The sequence below is a fragment of the Microtus pennsylvanicus genome, chromosome X (assembly GCF_037038515.1).
Source record: "Microtus pennsylvanicus isolate mMicPen1 chromosome X, mMicPen1.hap1, whole genome shotgun sequence".
Taxonomy (NCBI): domain Eukaryota; kingdom Metazoa; phylum Chordata; class Mammalia; order Rodentia; family Cricetidae; genus Microtus; species Microtus pennsylvanicus.
This window is the reverse complement of record NC_134601.1, coordinates 106566365-106582162: the sequence shown is the minus strand read 5'-3', so window position 1 is coordinate 106582162 and position 15798 is coordinate 106566365. Positions and strand designations below refer to the sequence as shown.

General features: G+C 33.9%; 1 pseudogene; it reads left to right on the top strand.

Annotated features, from left to right (window-relative positions):
- Positions 1-985: 985 nt before the first annotated feature.
- Positions 986-15798, top strand: part of LOC142841030 (small ribosomal subunit protein uS12-like) — a 334675-nt pseudogene continuing 319862 nt past the window's right edge.

Below are 15798 nucleotides of genomic sequence, written 5' to 3'. Positions count from 1 at the left end.
TCAGTGGTTGTTAAGAGAAGGGAAAAACAAACAAAGAAACAAAAAAACAATCTTCTCCAGTGATATGCTTGCTGATATGTTATCCAATCCCAAGTCAACAGTCCTAAGCACATGAATTTGAGAAGGAATAGAGTAAATATGGGAAGAAATTTTGATAGAAAGAGGTATAGAAACATTAAATACAGTACCTATGCTTAACAGCCTCAAAAAAATTAAATAAAAAAGTGAAATTACCCATTGTTTTACTGTAAGAGTTAAATATTAATAATGATAACATTAATTCATGATTATTAAGTTCCTAAAATGTGCTTATCTGTGGTCAAACATTTTACTTATATGGTCTGATTTAATTAGTGAAAGAACCTTTAGATGAGTAATATTCATAACCAAGGTTCATTGAGATAAATCCCCAACAAGAACATCCCAGGGAAATTGCTAACATTTAAAACAAGTTTTTTTTTATTTATAACTTTTCAAATAGTGAATTCAAGACATAATCCATGAAAGGCATTCAATATGGTATTTGACACTTAGGGGCAAACCCAATTGATTATAAAAGCCTAGAATTAAATGTATTTTTACATTAATGATGTTATGCAAAATGTAACAATTTTCTTTCCTCTCAGGTTGTAAAATCAAATCAATAAATATATTAATTGAAAAATTTTACCATTAATAAAATTACTCACTTTTAGTTATTTTTTCTCAGAATAGGAAAATTTATTACTGTGCTTCCACTGTCAAAATTTAGGATCTTGGTCTTTCCTTCTTGCCTTTGTATAGGGGCAAAAGGGACACATTGGCTACTTTAACAACTTTAAAGCGGACTCCAGGAATATAACCTACAGCATGACCCTTTCGACCAAATCCAGCAACCAGAACTTCATCGTTTTCCTCAACGAAGTTCAAGCAACCATTTTTGGGAAAGAAAGCTATGATATTCTTGCCATTCTTGATGAGTTGCACCCCAACACACTTCCTGATAGCAGAATTTGGTTGCTTGGCTTCAACTCCTCCTTTTTCCAGCACGATTCCCTTGGCATGAGAGGCACCTCCAAAAGGATTGGCCTTCAGGGTTGTGCCCAAGTGGGCTTTCTTTTATTATTCATGCCACTTCTGGTCCTGTTGGTGGCTGTGGAGCTTATTGGCAGTATGGAGACCATGACACTTGCCCATCTTGCTGACGCCACGGGCATATATTGATACATGTGTGAGTCTAAAATCTTATTTGGTGCTCATTGTTATTAAGAATCTTAAGATCTCTTCTCTTAAAATACATAATATGTATTTTATGATTCAAAATTTTATAATAGAAGCAATAACTTATTTTTAAATAATAATGTTAGATTATTGATTGCCCTATATTTAGTTGTTTAAATCTTAATTTCATAGTAAATAAATTTTAATGATTTTTTTGTTTTTTTTTTTATTTTATGTATATACATACTCTTATACGTGTATGTATATGTGCCATGTGTATGCCTGGGGACCATGCAGGTCCGAAGAGGGCACTAGATCCCCTGAAACTGGGTTTACAAATGTTTCTTAGCCATCATGCTAATTCTGCTAATGGAACCTGCAAGAGCAGCAATGGGTTTTAACTGCTGAATCATCTTTCCAGGTGTAGATGACTAATTATAGTTCAATATCTATAATTTTCTTCTTATTATAGTAAAATAATGGCAGTTTGTTTAATAAGATAATGTGATTTATTTATGTGTGATAGGAAATTTAAACTCCAGAAAAAGAATATATGTTTGAAAGTGTAATGTTTTAAAAATATTTTGACAATTTTATCTTTAGTATTATTAATTTTTCTTTGTTTTTGTTATTTTCATCCATGGTATATAATAAGATATAATCTTACATATGCTTCTATTGTTTTCTCCATCAAACTCCCCTCCGATTCCCCAACACACTCCCTTCTCAACTTTCTAACATTATTTTTGATACTGTGCTTGTGAGAGGACTCTGTTTTAGCTCCCAGACCCATATAGGGTATTGTGTGATATTTTGATTATATTGTAAAAAATAGAGCTTGCTTGGATTAAGAGGACAGAGCTAGTCACTAGCCTACCAAAATTAACCATAGAGATTTGTAGGAGTGTAGATAAGAGGAGACAAGAAGTAGTAAGGAGGCAATAAGAGAGGGTCTCCATCCTTTCGGATGGAAGAATGAAAGAGGTACTAGGTGACTAATTGCTGCTCCCTGCTTCTCTGACCTTTCAGATTCCTATCCCTATATTTGACTCCCGATTTTTTATTGATTAAGAATAATTAGATTTAAGCTTCAGTAGGATGACTCACCTGCACCTGCAAGTCCAGCTCCAGGGGATGTGATACTATTTTTTGATGTTTGCTGACACAAAATTTATGTGCACAAACTCACATAGAGACACAAACAAATAAAAAGTGTATCATAAATGAAGTAGATGATCTCTTGGCCTAATCTCTTACTGAGTAACTATTGACAGCCAATATTTGCTAGTTGAGGAAGAATGTTTTTTTGAGAATGTGCCCACTGATATATTTTTACTGGTTCCCATCAGTGACTCCACAATCATGTACATCCAGACACTAAGTTGATTTAGTGAACTATCAAAATAAATTAAAACATGCTGAAGTTCTGAGTAATAACAGTTTAGAGTATGAAATTGAACAAAATACTAAAATGTCTAGTTATAAACAGGTTTATAATTAAAACTAGATGCAACTGTCCTAACAGCAGGCATTTTCAGCAGACACATGTATGTATGTATGTTTATATATTTTCAAATGTCTAAAGAGTGACTGATTGTTTTCCAATAAGTATTTATTGAATAAGAACAAAATAAAAACAGGCACATTGAAAAATAGTTTTAAAACAGTACACAGATAAACCTAAGCATGTATATAAGCAATCTTTCAATAGATGGCAATAAATACTATTGTAAAACTGAATAACTAGTACAAAATAATGTAGCTGGGCCTTTGTCTTACACCATTCACAAAAATGTGTCCCTCAAAGGCATGAGAAATTGGTTCCAACACTCTTCACTCAGATTTGAATCTACAGATATTCACGTTTCTTATATAAAATGTCTTACTTTGCTTAACACTTGTACACATCTTCCTTATTGATGAAAATACCTCTGAATTAATTATAAAATTTTATGAAAACAATTCTCATATTGCACATGGAATAATGGAAAGAAAAACAGTATTGTTTTATTCAGATATAATCTATTTCATGATATGTCTAGCAGACAACATTCTGGAGGTAGCTATGGGATCATGAGCCCCCAAACCTAATTGAGAAAGCATTGATAGTTGATTGCTTATAGGGGAGGGAAAATCACTATTTTTAAGGTTGTAATTTCTGGTAGTTTGTAACATGGAGGGGGCCTGGCCTGCTTGTTTGTTGGGGTTTTTGTCCTCCCACCAGGTACCCCCAGCTGTTTAGCCCCAAAGAAAATCATACATAGGTCTCCATAAATTATACGCTGATTGGCCTATTAGCTCTAGCTTCTCACTGGCTAACTCCCACATCTTGATTAACCCATTTTTCTGATCTATGTTAGCCATGTGGCTCAGTAGCTTTTTCAGTCAGGCAGATCACATCCTGCAGCTTTGGTGGTCTAGGCAGGAGTGGGAGGAATCAACTTCCTTCCTCCTTCCCAGAATTCTCCTGTTGTCATTATATCATTTCTACTTCTTATCTGGTTTTCCCACCTATATTTCCTGCCTGGCCAATCAGCGTTTATTTTTATAACATGATTGACAGAATACAGAAAATCCTCCTGCACCACCTCCCCCTTTAAAAAAAAAAAACAAAGGAAAATATCCATAGTCCATTTTATGGGAATGTGGGTGTAGTATTTCAGGCTACTTCCAGCTGGTTGGGGGTGCTGATAATCTTATGGGGACCTAAAGAAAATTTAGAGTTATGATCTCCTGACTGAAGTATCCTCTGAGTCTTAATCATCTCAGGCAGCAGTCTTGAACCTGTTCTGGATGAAGAACTCAGACATCTGGGCCATCTATTCCTGCTGGATTCTTCTCAGGAGGTCTTCCTTGATCAAACTTGATTTTTCTTAACTCTGAATAAATCCACAGCCTCTCATTTTCTGTGGAAACAAAAGCAAAATCTCTTCTCCAAAGTAACATACCTTTTGACTTCAACTGTGAAGTCAAGGTATTTTCAAATACCTATCTTGGATTAATTCTACAGCATTTATAAGAAAATATGTTGTAGCAGCTGTTGCTCCTTCCTCAGTTGCTCCTTCCTCAGCATTTAAACAATTCAATAAGAGCACAATAACATATGGTATCAAGATTCTCTGTGTATTTTCCATCTTTACGTGGCTTTATTTTAACCTCTACTTCTATTTTTACTTTTAACTTTTGGCTTTTTGAGACAGATTCTCTGTATAACTTTGTCCTGGAATTCCCTCTGTAAACCAAGCTATCCTTGAACTCAGAGATCTGTCTGTCTCTGCCTCCCAGGCTACTCTCTTTCTTTCTTTACTTTTCTTTTTTTTTTGAGAACTATAATCTTTAGCCTGCATATATTTTTTAACACACTGTAAACCATTTAGAGGTTTTCTTACTCTTTGAATCTCTCTTTACTGTATATCTCTCTTTTTCTGACCATATGGGTCTTTAATTTGGTAAGGAATATGGAGAAGTTTTTTGCCACAACTGTATGGCGTTTTAAGGTCTTTGCCAGCAAGCAAGCTGCAATGCTGTGTCCATAAACAACAGTCAAAAGCTCTTATGGCATTTTCTTGTCAAGAAGCAAGCTGCAACAATGTATCCATAGCTCCATAGTCCGAACTTGCTGCTTGAAAGAGTCATAGTTTTCCCTGGAGGGAAGGCCCAGAAAGTCAGCATTTTAAAACAGCAGCTTTTGTTCTGCTATGGCTGAAAACCGAAATGTTTTACTTTAGTCTTTCCCAAGCTTTTTCAGGCTTTCTGTGGATGCAGTTAATCACTTGGGCATCAATCTGTAACATGAACGGGGTCAGGCCTGCTTGTTTTTGTTTCTCTCCTCCCACCAGGTCCCCCACAACTGTTTAGCCCCAAAGAAAATCACACATAGGTCTCCATAAACTATAAGCTGATTGGTCCATTAGCTCTAGCTTCTCACTTGCTAACTCTCACATCTTGATTAACCCATTTTTCTGATCTATGTTAGCCATGTGGCTCAGTACCTTTTTCAGTCAGGCAGATCACATCCTGCAGCTTTGGTGGCCTAGGCAGGAGTGGGAGGAATCAACTTCCTTCCTCCTTCCCAGAATTCTCCTGTTCTCATGACATCATTTCTACTTCTTATCTGGTTTTCCCACCTATATTTCCTGCCTGGCCAATCAGCGTTTATTTTTATAACATGATTGACAGAATACAGCCAATTCTCCTGCACCAGTAGTTTGGCCACACTCTAGAGAACAGTCCTATACCCTTGCTTCGATCTATGGGAAGCACAAATTGTACTGTGTATATTATCAAAAGAAATTAATAGAGAACAAAATGTTAGGATGGTCTGAAGATCTGTAGGAGGTTCTGGGAGGAGTTAACACAAGAAAAAAAAAGGTGAAATTTATTGTATGAATGGGTAAAATTCTATAGGAATTGATACAAATATGCCATAAAAAAGAATGAGGATAGTAAATAGCATCTATGAACACAATGATGCCTTTGCAGCATTTCATTTCTTAAATTGCTTTCACTGCAGTTGGTACAACAGAACATAAGCTTGTGAGTCTTATTAGGAACATCACTTTCCAATGGAATACTTTTGTTCATTTCAACTACAAAGAACTAACAAGAATTCTGATTTCTCCGAAAATTTTGTATGCAAAAGTGCAAACCTGATTTTATATATGTGTGTGTATACTTTTCAAGGTTAAATATTGTAACTAGGTTGATGTTATGAGTTCCTTATTGTTTTTTCCATATTTTATTTCAACAAAAATATATGGAATTTGAAGGGTGCATGCTCATATGAATACATACATACAATATATCATATATTTACATAAGTGTATGCATGTCAATAAAGTATATAAGTATATAATATGCTGTATATTAATGTGCCATATCATATGCAATACCCCTTTGCATAATTATATGATTATATTAAACATAATCTATATAAATAATACTTATGATATATAATTATATATGGTAGTATGTATAAGTGTTATGCATATACAATACCTATAATATATGCACACATATATTCATACGTGCAGTTGTATTATATTACATATAATACTATATATATATATATATATATATATATATATATATGAATAATATGTTCTGGATCAGAAGTAATAGGGAATTTACCAGATGAAGTGAGAAGGAATGAAGAAAACAAAATAATGCATTCTGAATTGGGTTGTTGGAAAGTTCCTTAAAATTAAGTAGACTCAAAATATCTCGTAATGAGCACAAAATTTTCTTGCAGTTTGTTAATTATTTTAGTAAGTCCAGCAATTTTTTTTCTTCTGATCTCTGCCTTACTAGGGTCACTCTAATAGCCACAAATAATTTAATAAATTTGATACTTTTGTTTAGATTTGCTGAAAGTCACTTGGCATTTTACTTTGCATTTGCTAGTTGTTGTTTTTAATCAACTTGACCCAAGTAGTATCATTTGAGATGAGAATAATTCTCTTGAGAAAATGCTCCCATCAGTGGTCCTCTGAGCAAACCTTGGTTATTATTTTCTTGATTTATTATGGATATGAGAAGGCCCATCTCACAGTGTATGGTGCCATTCTTGAGCTTGTGATCCTGGGTGCTATTGGAAAACAAGTTGAGTGAACCAAGAGTTGAAAATTGGTACACCGCACTTCTCTATCCCCTCTAAATAAGTTTCCACCAGGTTTCTCACTTGCTTGGGTTCATGTTCTGGCTTTTTTCAGTGGTGGACTGTTACCTGGAATTGTACGATGAAACACAACCATTTCTTTCTAACTTGCTTTTGGTCATGGCTGTTTATCATAGTAGTAGAATTCCTAAAAAAACCTTTATCTTGTCTTAGGGTTTCTATTGCTATGAAGAGACACCATAACCATTCCAAATCTTATTAAGGAAAACATCTAATTGAGGCTGGCTTACAGTTCAGAGGTTTAGTCTATTATCATCATGGTAGGAGGCATGGCAGCATGCAGACATACATGGTGCTGAAGAAGGAGCTGCATGTTCCACGTTTTGATCCACAGGCAGAAGGAAGAGAAAATGAGACACTGGCCTAGCTTGAGCTATTTTCCACAACTATAGGTGGAAAGTACATTTTTGCCTTTTCTGTGATATCATTGACAATAAGGGTTTTATGTTTGTGCAGCCAAATATATATATTTGAGAATCTGTTTTCATACCTGTTTTGAGTGTGAATAGAAATACTCTTAGCTTTATATATTTTTTTCTATATTTACCAAGTCCTAAAGTGTTGAAGGTCTCAATCCTTTTACATACTTGGGAACTTCAAGGAAAGAATCATGAATCAATAATTGTATGCCTTAAGCCTGAAAAAACCTGGGATAAAACCAGACTCCCTGAACATAGCGGACAATGAGGACTACTGAGAACTCAAGAACAATGGCAGTGGGTTTTTGATCCTACTGCACGTACTGGCTTTGTGGGAGCCTAGGCAGTTTGGATGCTCACCTTACTAGATCTGGATGGAGGTGGGTGGTCCTTGGACTTCCCACTGGGCAGGGAACCCTGATAGCTCTATGGGCTGACATGGGAGGGGAACTTGATTGGGGAGGGGGAGGGAAATGGGAGGAGGTGGCGGGGTAGAGACAGAAATCTTTAATAAATAAATAAATGGAAAAAAAGGTTCTTATTACAGAAAAATAAATCCAATTCTTTAGACTGTAGGGGCATGAATGTTGTTAAAAATGCTTTAACTAAATCATTTCATGTCAAGACATCTTAATTTGCCAATTCCATACTTGTACAGGCTATTAAGGCTATTTATCCTTACTTGGTCTTTTGTTTCTCTGTATAGGCTGAAGTTTCTTATGTATTTAGGATGCATATATGCTGGTAATGTAATTATTAAGAGTGTTTTTTGATTTCTTTTAAATTTCCATACAAGTATACATTGTATGTTGAGAATTCATCTCCATACTCCCTATGATTCATATGCTCAATTCCATCTCAATAGTCCCCTTTGGTTTCCTAGTTATTTTTTATACTTTATCATCATATGTGTATTTATGTATGTGTGTATATATATATATTTATACGAAATCTAGTAAGCACAAATAAAAGTATATATATATATAAATACATATATAATTTGTTTTTCTTAAACTGACTTAAGTTGCTTGATATGATTATCACTAGTTCTATCTATTTTCTTTCAAATGACACTATTCTTTATTACAGTTGAAAAGTTTCTATTGCATCTATCTATCTATCTATCTATCTATCTATCTATATTGCATCATATCTATACATTCCTTTGTTGATAGACCTTTATGCTTATTACATAAGGTAGGTAATGTTAATAGTGCCAAAATAAACAGTGATGTGAAAGTATCTATGTGATATTTTGATTTGGAATTCTGATAAATAATCATGAATTACAATAGATATGGTATTTATTGCTTTTCATAAATGTCATTTTTCATGCAGAAAAAGTTGCCATATAATATCATTTTGATATATATTTCAGTTCTACAACGAAAGAACTAGTTACGAAATTAAGAAAAATAATAGGCTTAATGTTTTGTCAACTTTTGGGTTGCCAATCACAACATTAAGCAGTTATTAAAAATGTAAGTCTGATTAAGAGTCATGTTGATAGACTGATAAAACTAATTGTAATGTAAGAACCCAGAAATTCTGTTTTATTAAGGTTCCAGTGGGATGTAGAAGACAGATGACTAACAAGTTTTCAGATGTTGTTATAGTTGATTTACAAACAAATCCTGGATGAATGAAGATATAAGCATTTCGATGCTTTGTTTCTAATGCCCTGGGATTCTTTTGTTTTCTTATTAAATGGAGTCTCACTATATATCTCTGGTAGATCAGAAACTCACAATTTAGACCAGACTTGTCTCAGACTCTCTCACATATTCCAACCTGCCACTGCCTCCTGCTTGCTGGGATTGGAAATAAAGATTCATGTATCCATGCCCTGATATTCCTGGACTTTATATTGAGGCAGTTATTTTTATTTATATGATTCAAAGATTTTAGATTGTTTAATTTAGGAATATATCTTATATGCACCACAAGTATCTAATACATATAAAGCCAAATTATCTCACTGTACCACTTAGTTACATAGAATAGAATACGTAGAATCGACGAGAATGCAGTCGATTAAAATATGATACAATAAACATAACACAACAGAAATTTGCATGAATCTGTTTACAAGATCATATTTACTTAATCTTTAAAAATAAGACTGTATTGTTGGGATAATAACGATTCACATGAGACTCTTTGGTCAACTTGAGAGTTCAAAGGTAAACATTTTTTTTTAAACAGAGCATTCTTTTACCAATAACTTGTACTTTAATAAATTGATGATACATGGCTTTACTTAGTATAATTTGAATATAACTTAAACAACTCCATTTAGAAGTAATAACTGAGTATGAGTGTTAGAGTGAACTACGACTGCTTAAAATGTAAGAGGTCAGTCTTACTGACACATGTCTGTGTGCTGTGTGTACATATGTATATGTATGTTTACTAAATTATTTTTTCAGACACTTTTTCCTTTACATATTTTTATTATTGAAATGTCATAATTACAATCATCTTGAATGTATTAATTAAAACTAGTGTCACCAGTAATTCATTGGTATTGTATTGAGGAAAATAAACTGACAAAATACTTCCCAATGGTATAATTTAAGCTAGAGGGAGTCTAGATTTGAACTTTCTGCTTCTCTCCATGTGTCCAATATTTTTTGTCTGTCTGTTGGATGAGTATAAATCTGTGCCTACATGAATGGTGTTTTATTTGCCCCCATGTCTGATGTAGTAAGAAGGAGCTGCTTGTTTGTCCTGGCCACCCAGAACCTAAATAACCACACAGAAACCATATTAATTAAATCACTGCTTGACCAATTAGCTCTAGATTCTTATTGGCTAACTCTTACATCTTAATTTAACCCTTGTCCATTAATCTGTGCCTCACCACAAGGTCGTGGACTATCAGGAAAGTTTCTCTGGGGCTCCACTGCATCTCCCTGATTCTGCCCCTCTTCTCCCAGCATTCAGTCCAGTCCTCTCTACCTACCTAAGTTCCGTTCTGCTATAGGTCCAAAGTAGTTTCTTTATTCATTAATGGGTAATCACAGCACACAAAAGGGACTCCAACATTACCTCTCCTTTTCTGCTAAAATAAAAAGTAAGAATTTAACTTTAACATAGTAAAATTACATATAACAAAACAGGTATCAAAAAGCAGTTTTCTTGTAACAAATGGATGCAAATGTGCATGGTGGACTAAATCCATGTAAAACCTGAGAGGGCTTGAAAAGGAATTCTAGACAGAAAAAGCAAAGTTCAGCTGCATTTTTTTTCAGCTGGTGGCTTGACACAGCTCTGTTAAGAGAGGTTTTCCTGATTCAGCTATAGTAGAAGAAAAAGCTATGCTGTTTTAAAATGCAGCTTCCTGGAAATCAAGCTATGGAACATTTCAATGGCATTTGTGGGCTTGGGTGTTTGTGTGCTCACTCGGGGTCAGGAAGAAAGTAGCCGAGACCATGCCCAAGGCTCAGCGCTCCCTGCATGAGCAGGCAGTGGGATCAGATCTACTAGGTGTGCACAAGCAGGAGAGCATTACAAATTCCTGCCTCCATACACAGAGAGATTTCCAGGCTGAATAGTATGGTGCTAGGAATATTTAACTATTACTCAGATAAAAAGGAATCATGTGTTGCACACTCATTCTCAGAGTTAAAGTGCTGAGCGTGGCTCCTACCAAACCTGGCAGTAATGGCTCCTCCACCATTTTAAAAGTGGACAGAGGTGGAGACAGCATCCAGAGCAACTGCAACAAAGATGCTTACTATTTTAAAAGCTCTTCAAGACAGTAAAGAATTACAGGTATGCAATAAAGACAAATCTAGATGAGTCATAGTGTTGGGTAAGTGCATGTAGGCTTGGAAGAGAGAAGAAAAAGAGTATAGAAAATCATAAAATAAAGTTAATTCTTTAAAAAAAATAAGGTAAAGATTTTAAAGAGAGTAAAAAATAAGCCACATAAAGATGGAAAACACGCAGAGAGTCTCAATTATGTATATTATTGTGTCTTCTTTGAATATGTTTACTGTGAAGGAGCTAAGTACAAAGAGACATTTCATTGTATGGACTGCTAAGTTAAACCAACATAAAGGTATCTTGATTCCAAAAATTGAGTCTAAGCATATGTTGCTTTGGAAAAAAGGTTCTTTTTTGTTTTCACAGAAGATGAGAACCTGTGGATTGCTTCCAGCCCAATATGGTTTGATGGACCAAGACTACCTGAAAGGTTGCTGTGAACACCCTAAAAAATTACTTAGCCCAACTGCTGACTGAGATGAACCTAGCACACAGGATACACCATAAAAGGCCTGATTAAGAGTGCTCCCAATCAGCAGGAAGCTGAACTATGCCCATATTCCCAAATATTGCTTATAAATGTTTGTTTGCATTTGAAGGAGTATATGATATAGATATGAATAATTTGCATTGGTATAGATCTTGGTTTATTGATACAAATTTAAGGTAAATTATATATATATATATATATATATATATATATATATATATATATATATTTCTGATCTTAATTAAGGTATTGTGTTTGGCAGCTCATTTAAAAAATGTAATGTATAATTTAAAAATATACATTAATAGATAGTCATCTATAATAGTCAAGATTGTAGTCACGTTAGTTAGGTTTTCTAAATATATGGAGGTATATTTCAGTTAGATAGGTATTCTTCAAATCTTTCAGAGACCTTCAGAATATGCCATTTAAAATATTTTAAGAAGTTAAGACTTTTCATGACAGTGATGAGCATCTGCTCCTGGCAGCACCAAGCTACTTCAAGAGAATGATGGGCATTGAAGAGGCTCCTTATGGAGTTTGCTAGCCATTAGTCTTGCCTGGACTGCTGAACTGGCCATGCAGGACCCACAGAGAAATGACTGCTGAACTTACCTGAAGGTGAGATGATACTTTGGGGTTCCTGCTACACATGAAAGAGTCTGCTAGACATTCTGCAGGACACAGAAGAAAATGACTGACAAACTTCCAATATAGGCAAAACTGTCTTTAAAATTCCTGCTTTGTGGAAAAGTCTGCTGCATACTATGAGCCTGTAGGCTGAAGATGGATGCCCCAACAGTACAGAAGAAGTTTGGGTGACTGTCCAGGCAGTGAGATATCTTTTTCATTCTAGAGTTTTGTAAGTTTCATACAATGTACTTATGATTTACCTAAGAGGTAATAGCATATCCTTCTGAGTCTTTGATGGAGTTGAAGAATTTATAGTTATAGTTATATTTTTCCTTAGTTATGAATAAAGATCAAGTAGATATAAATATTGTAACTGTAATTCTTGCTTGACAACTGTTTTGTTATATACAATTTTACTATGTTAAAGATAAAGCCTTCCTTTTGTTTAAACAGAAAAGGGGAAATGATGTGGGAGGTCCTTCTGTCCATGTGTTGCTTTTATTGGTTAATGAATAAAGAAACTCCTTTGAGCCTATAGCAGGGCAAAACTTAGGTAGGTGGGAAAGACATAACTGAATGCTTGGAAGAAGAAGGCAGATTCAGAGTGATGCCATGGAGCCATCAGAGCTAGACATGCCAAAACATTGTCAGTAAGCCAATGCCATGTGGCGATACACAGTTTACTAGAAATAGGATAAATTAAGATATAATAGTTAACCAATAAGAAGCTAGAGCTAATGGACCAAGCGGTTCTTTAAATAATATAGGTTCTGTGTAATTATTTTTGGTGTAAGCTAGCTGGGTGGCCAGGATAAGCAAGTGGCTTTTTGCAACAGTCTGTAACTGTATGTCCCTAACAAAGGGCCTTACTCTCTATTTTTTGAACATCACAGAAAGGATAACAGGGGGAAAGAATGAGAGGTGATTTAAAGAATTTATAACAGTGTTTTTCAAGGGATAAAGTTGTTGTCTCCAATTGATTGAGATAACAAAGAAACAAATGTTTTGAAGCAATGACCACATGCTGTGTCCATTATATATTGTGTATATTCATTTTTATTATGCTGCTATAATCATATTTGCTGGTTTCAGCAAATGAATACATACCACATGCATTGCTTTTTGGGTCTTGGACATACACGTGTATATAATTTAAGATTATAGCTTTGCATTTAGATTTTAAAGTTGATTACATGGGAAATCCAAGGCAAACAAGGTTGACTGTTACACTGTTCTCTTAAAAGTAGGTTTAAACAAGCAGATAGGGCATAGAGAAGGGTAACCGTCTAAAACCTTATATGGCCTTGCATTATTGACTTAGTCTAGCAATTTTTTATCATATTAAATTGCTACACATAATTGCAGAAACAAACTTTTTTCAAGTGACATATGGTTTTAAATGCCATGCTATTCTATTCTGTCTCCCCCTTGAAGAGAAAAAATTTAAATTCCCTTTTCTGGAGTATAGTGACATATTTCTAATATATAGCATATAAACAAGGTGACATATTTCTTGTGAAATTAAATTTTAAAAAAATTATTTTTTTCTCAACTGTAATTTTGTCTGAGTAAATTTTTCTCATTGATTTAAACTGCAATACCATGAAGACCCTGAGAAGAGAAAAGTAAGCTGCTATATTTCAACTCTTATAAATTATTATTCAGCCTTAAAAATAGAAAAACAGGCTGGAGATATGGCTCAACTGTTAATAGAGCACACTACTTTTATAAAACTCTCATGATGGGCAACCTACTGCTTGTAACAAGCTCCAGGAAATTGATACTCTTCTCTGGCCTTTCACAGGCACTCCTATATGAGTACAAATGCACAAGCACACACATTAAAAATAAAGATTAAAATATACATTTTAAAAAAGGAAATTTCTGTCATTGGCAATAATACAAATGAACTTTGATGTTATTTATGTTGAATAAGCCAGGTACAAAAAGATAAATGATGCATGTTTGTACTTACTTGTGAAATATCACAAATTTGAACACTATGATTGGAGGAAGTAGGGAGACATTATTCAGAAGAGGGAAAATTTCAAGCAGACAGTAAAATGTGTTCAAAAGGTCTATTGTATAACACTGTGACAACAGTTAGCAATGTTTTGTGTATTTGAAAGTGGCTGAGGATGGGCCACTTTCCTCATGCCAAAAAGTGGTGTGAGAAAGTGGATTCACTTATTAGCTCAATTTAAGCTTTCCACTATGCACACACATTTCAAACCTGTTGGGCACAGCAAAATACTTTTATCTCTTAAGTAACAAATATTAATATTAAGATATCATGAGAGAGAGAAGGAGGGAAGGAGTTGAACTATAAAACCTCTTGCAAAGAGCCACAGATACAAAAATGAACTTGGAAAAAAATTACACTAAGTTGACTGGCCAATGAACCGCACTGATCCTTCTGCCTCTACCTCACAAATGATGGGTATAATAATTACCTTGTTTTATTCATCCTACATTTACTAAAATTAATGACATCTGTTTGTTCTGTGTGAATCCATATAACTCTCATCTGTTGATATAATTTTTTATTAAATAACATAAATTAAAAATTAAGATTCTAGATTTTTTTTTGAGAAATTGAAAAAGCAAACTGAGATCTGAAAAAGGAAAAGATGTAAAAGGAATAGTACAGACAAAAGTAGTAATTTGATAATATAAGTGATACAAAATCATTTTTATTCATTTATATTATATTAAATGCATAGTATATAGATGCATTATAGTGTATTAAATCCTGTTTTAAGAGACAGAAGTCAGTCATTTTTCAATAACTTGCAACATATATTTTCTCAATTATTTATACTAATTTCCTAAAAAAATTTGTAAATTTTTTTAATAATCAATTTTTATTATAATATAGTTTCTCTTATTCAGTATTTTTAATCATCATTGGATAAGAATTAAATTTATTGAAATTCATATCCATAAGATTTACAGGCTTTTATGGGGTTAAATGTATATAGTCTAAAACTAATTAATATCACAGAATTTATTTGAAAGAATCATTTTAATTTTACCTGGTAAATTGGGAAAATAAATAGTCATTCTAAGACGGACCATAGTTAAGTCTTTTTGGAATAGATCTTATTTTTTTTCAAAAGTTTTAACTTAGATAAAATTTCCTCAAAATTATTTTTCTAGTATCAGGATATGGGCATCCACAATATGATGTAGGGTAGAAGAGGTAACTCTTTGACCTTGCACAGCACTTTGTTAACCATTTTTTTTTCAAATGGCCATTTCTTTTGTTGCTAGATGGCAGATTTGCAGGAGAGTGGCATCCAAAAATTATTACAACTGCAGCTGTATTTCATGCAATTGTTGAAGAGTTTCCTCTGTTCAAGGATTTCAAAATACTTTTCAATGGTAAATTGCCTTTATAATATTCTCTTTTTGAAAAATATAAAATCCAAAGCATGAAGAGTTGTAGTTTACCAATGTCAGCTATTAATTTTCTTCACCAACAAATTCATTGTTCATCTACTAAATGCTGAACACTTTTTTGAGTGCAGTGAAATCTTAAGAAATAAAAAAGCAAGTTTTCTTTAGTCAGACGTTTGGTTTAATGAAAAGTGGAAAAATCGAAGGAA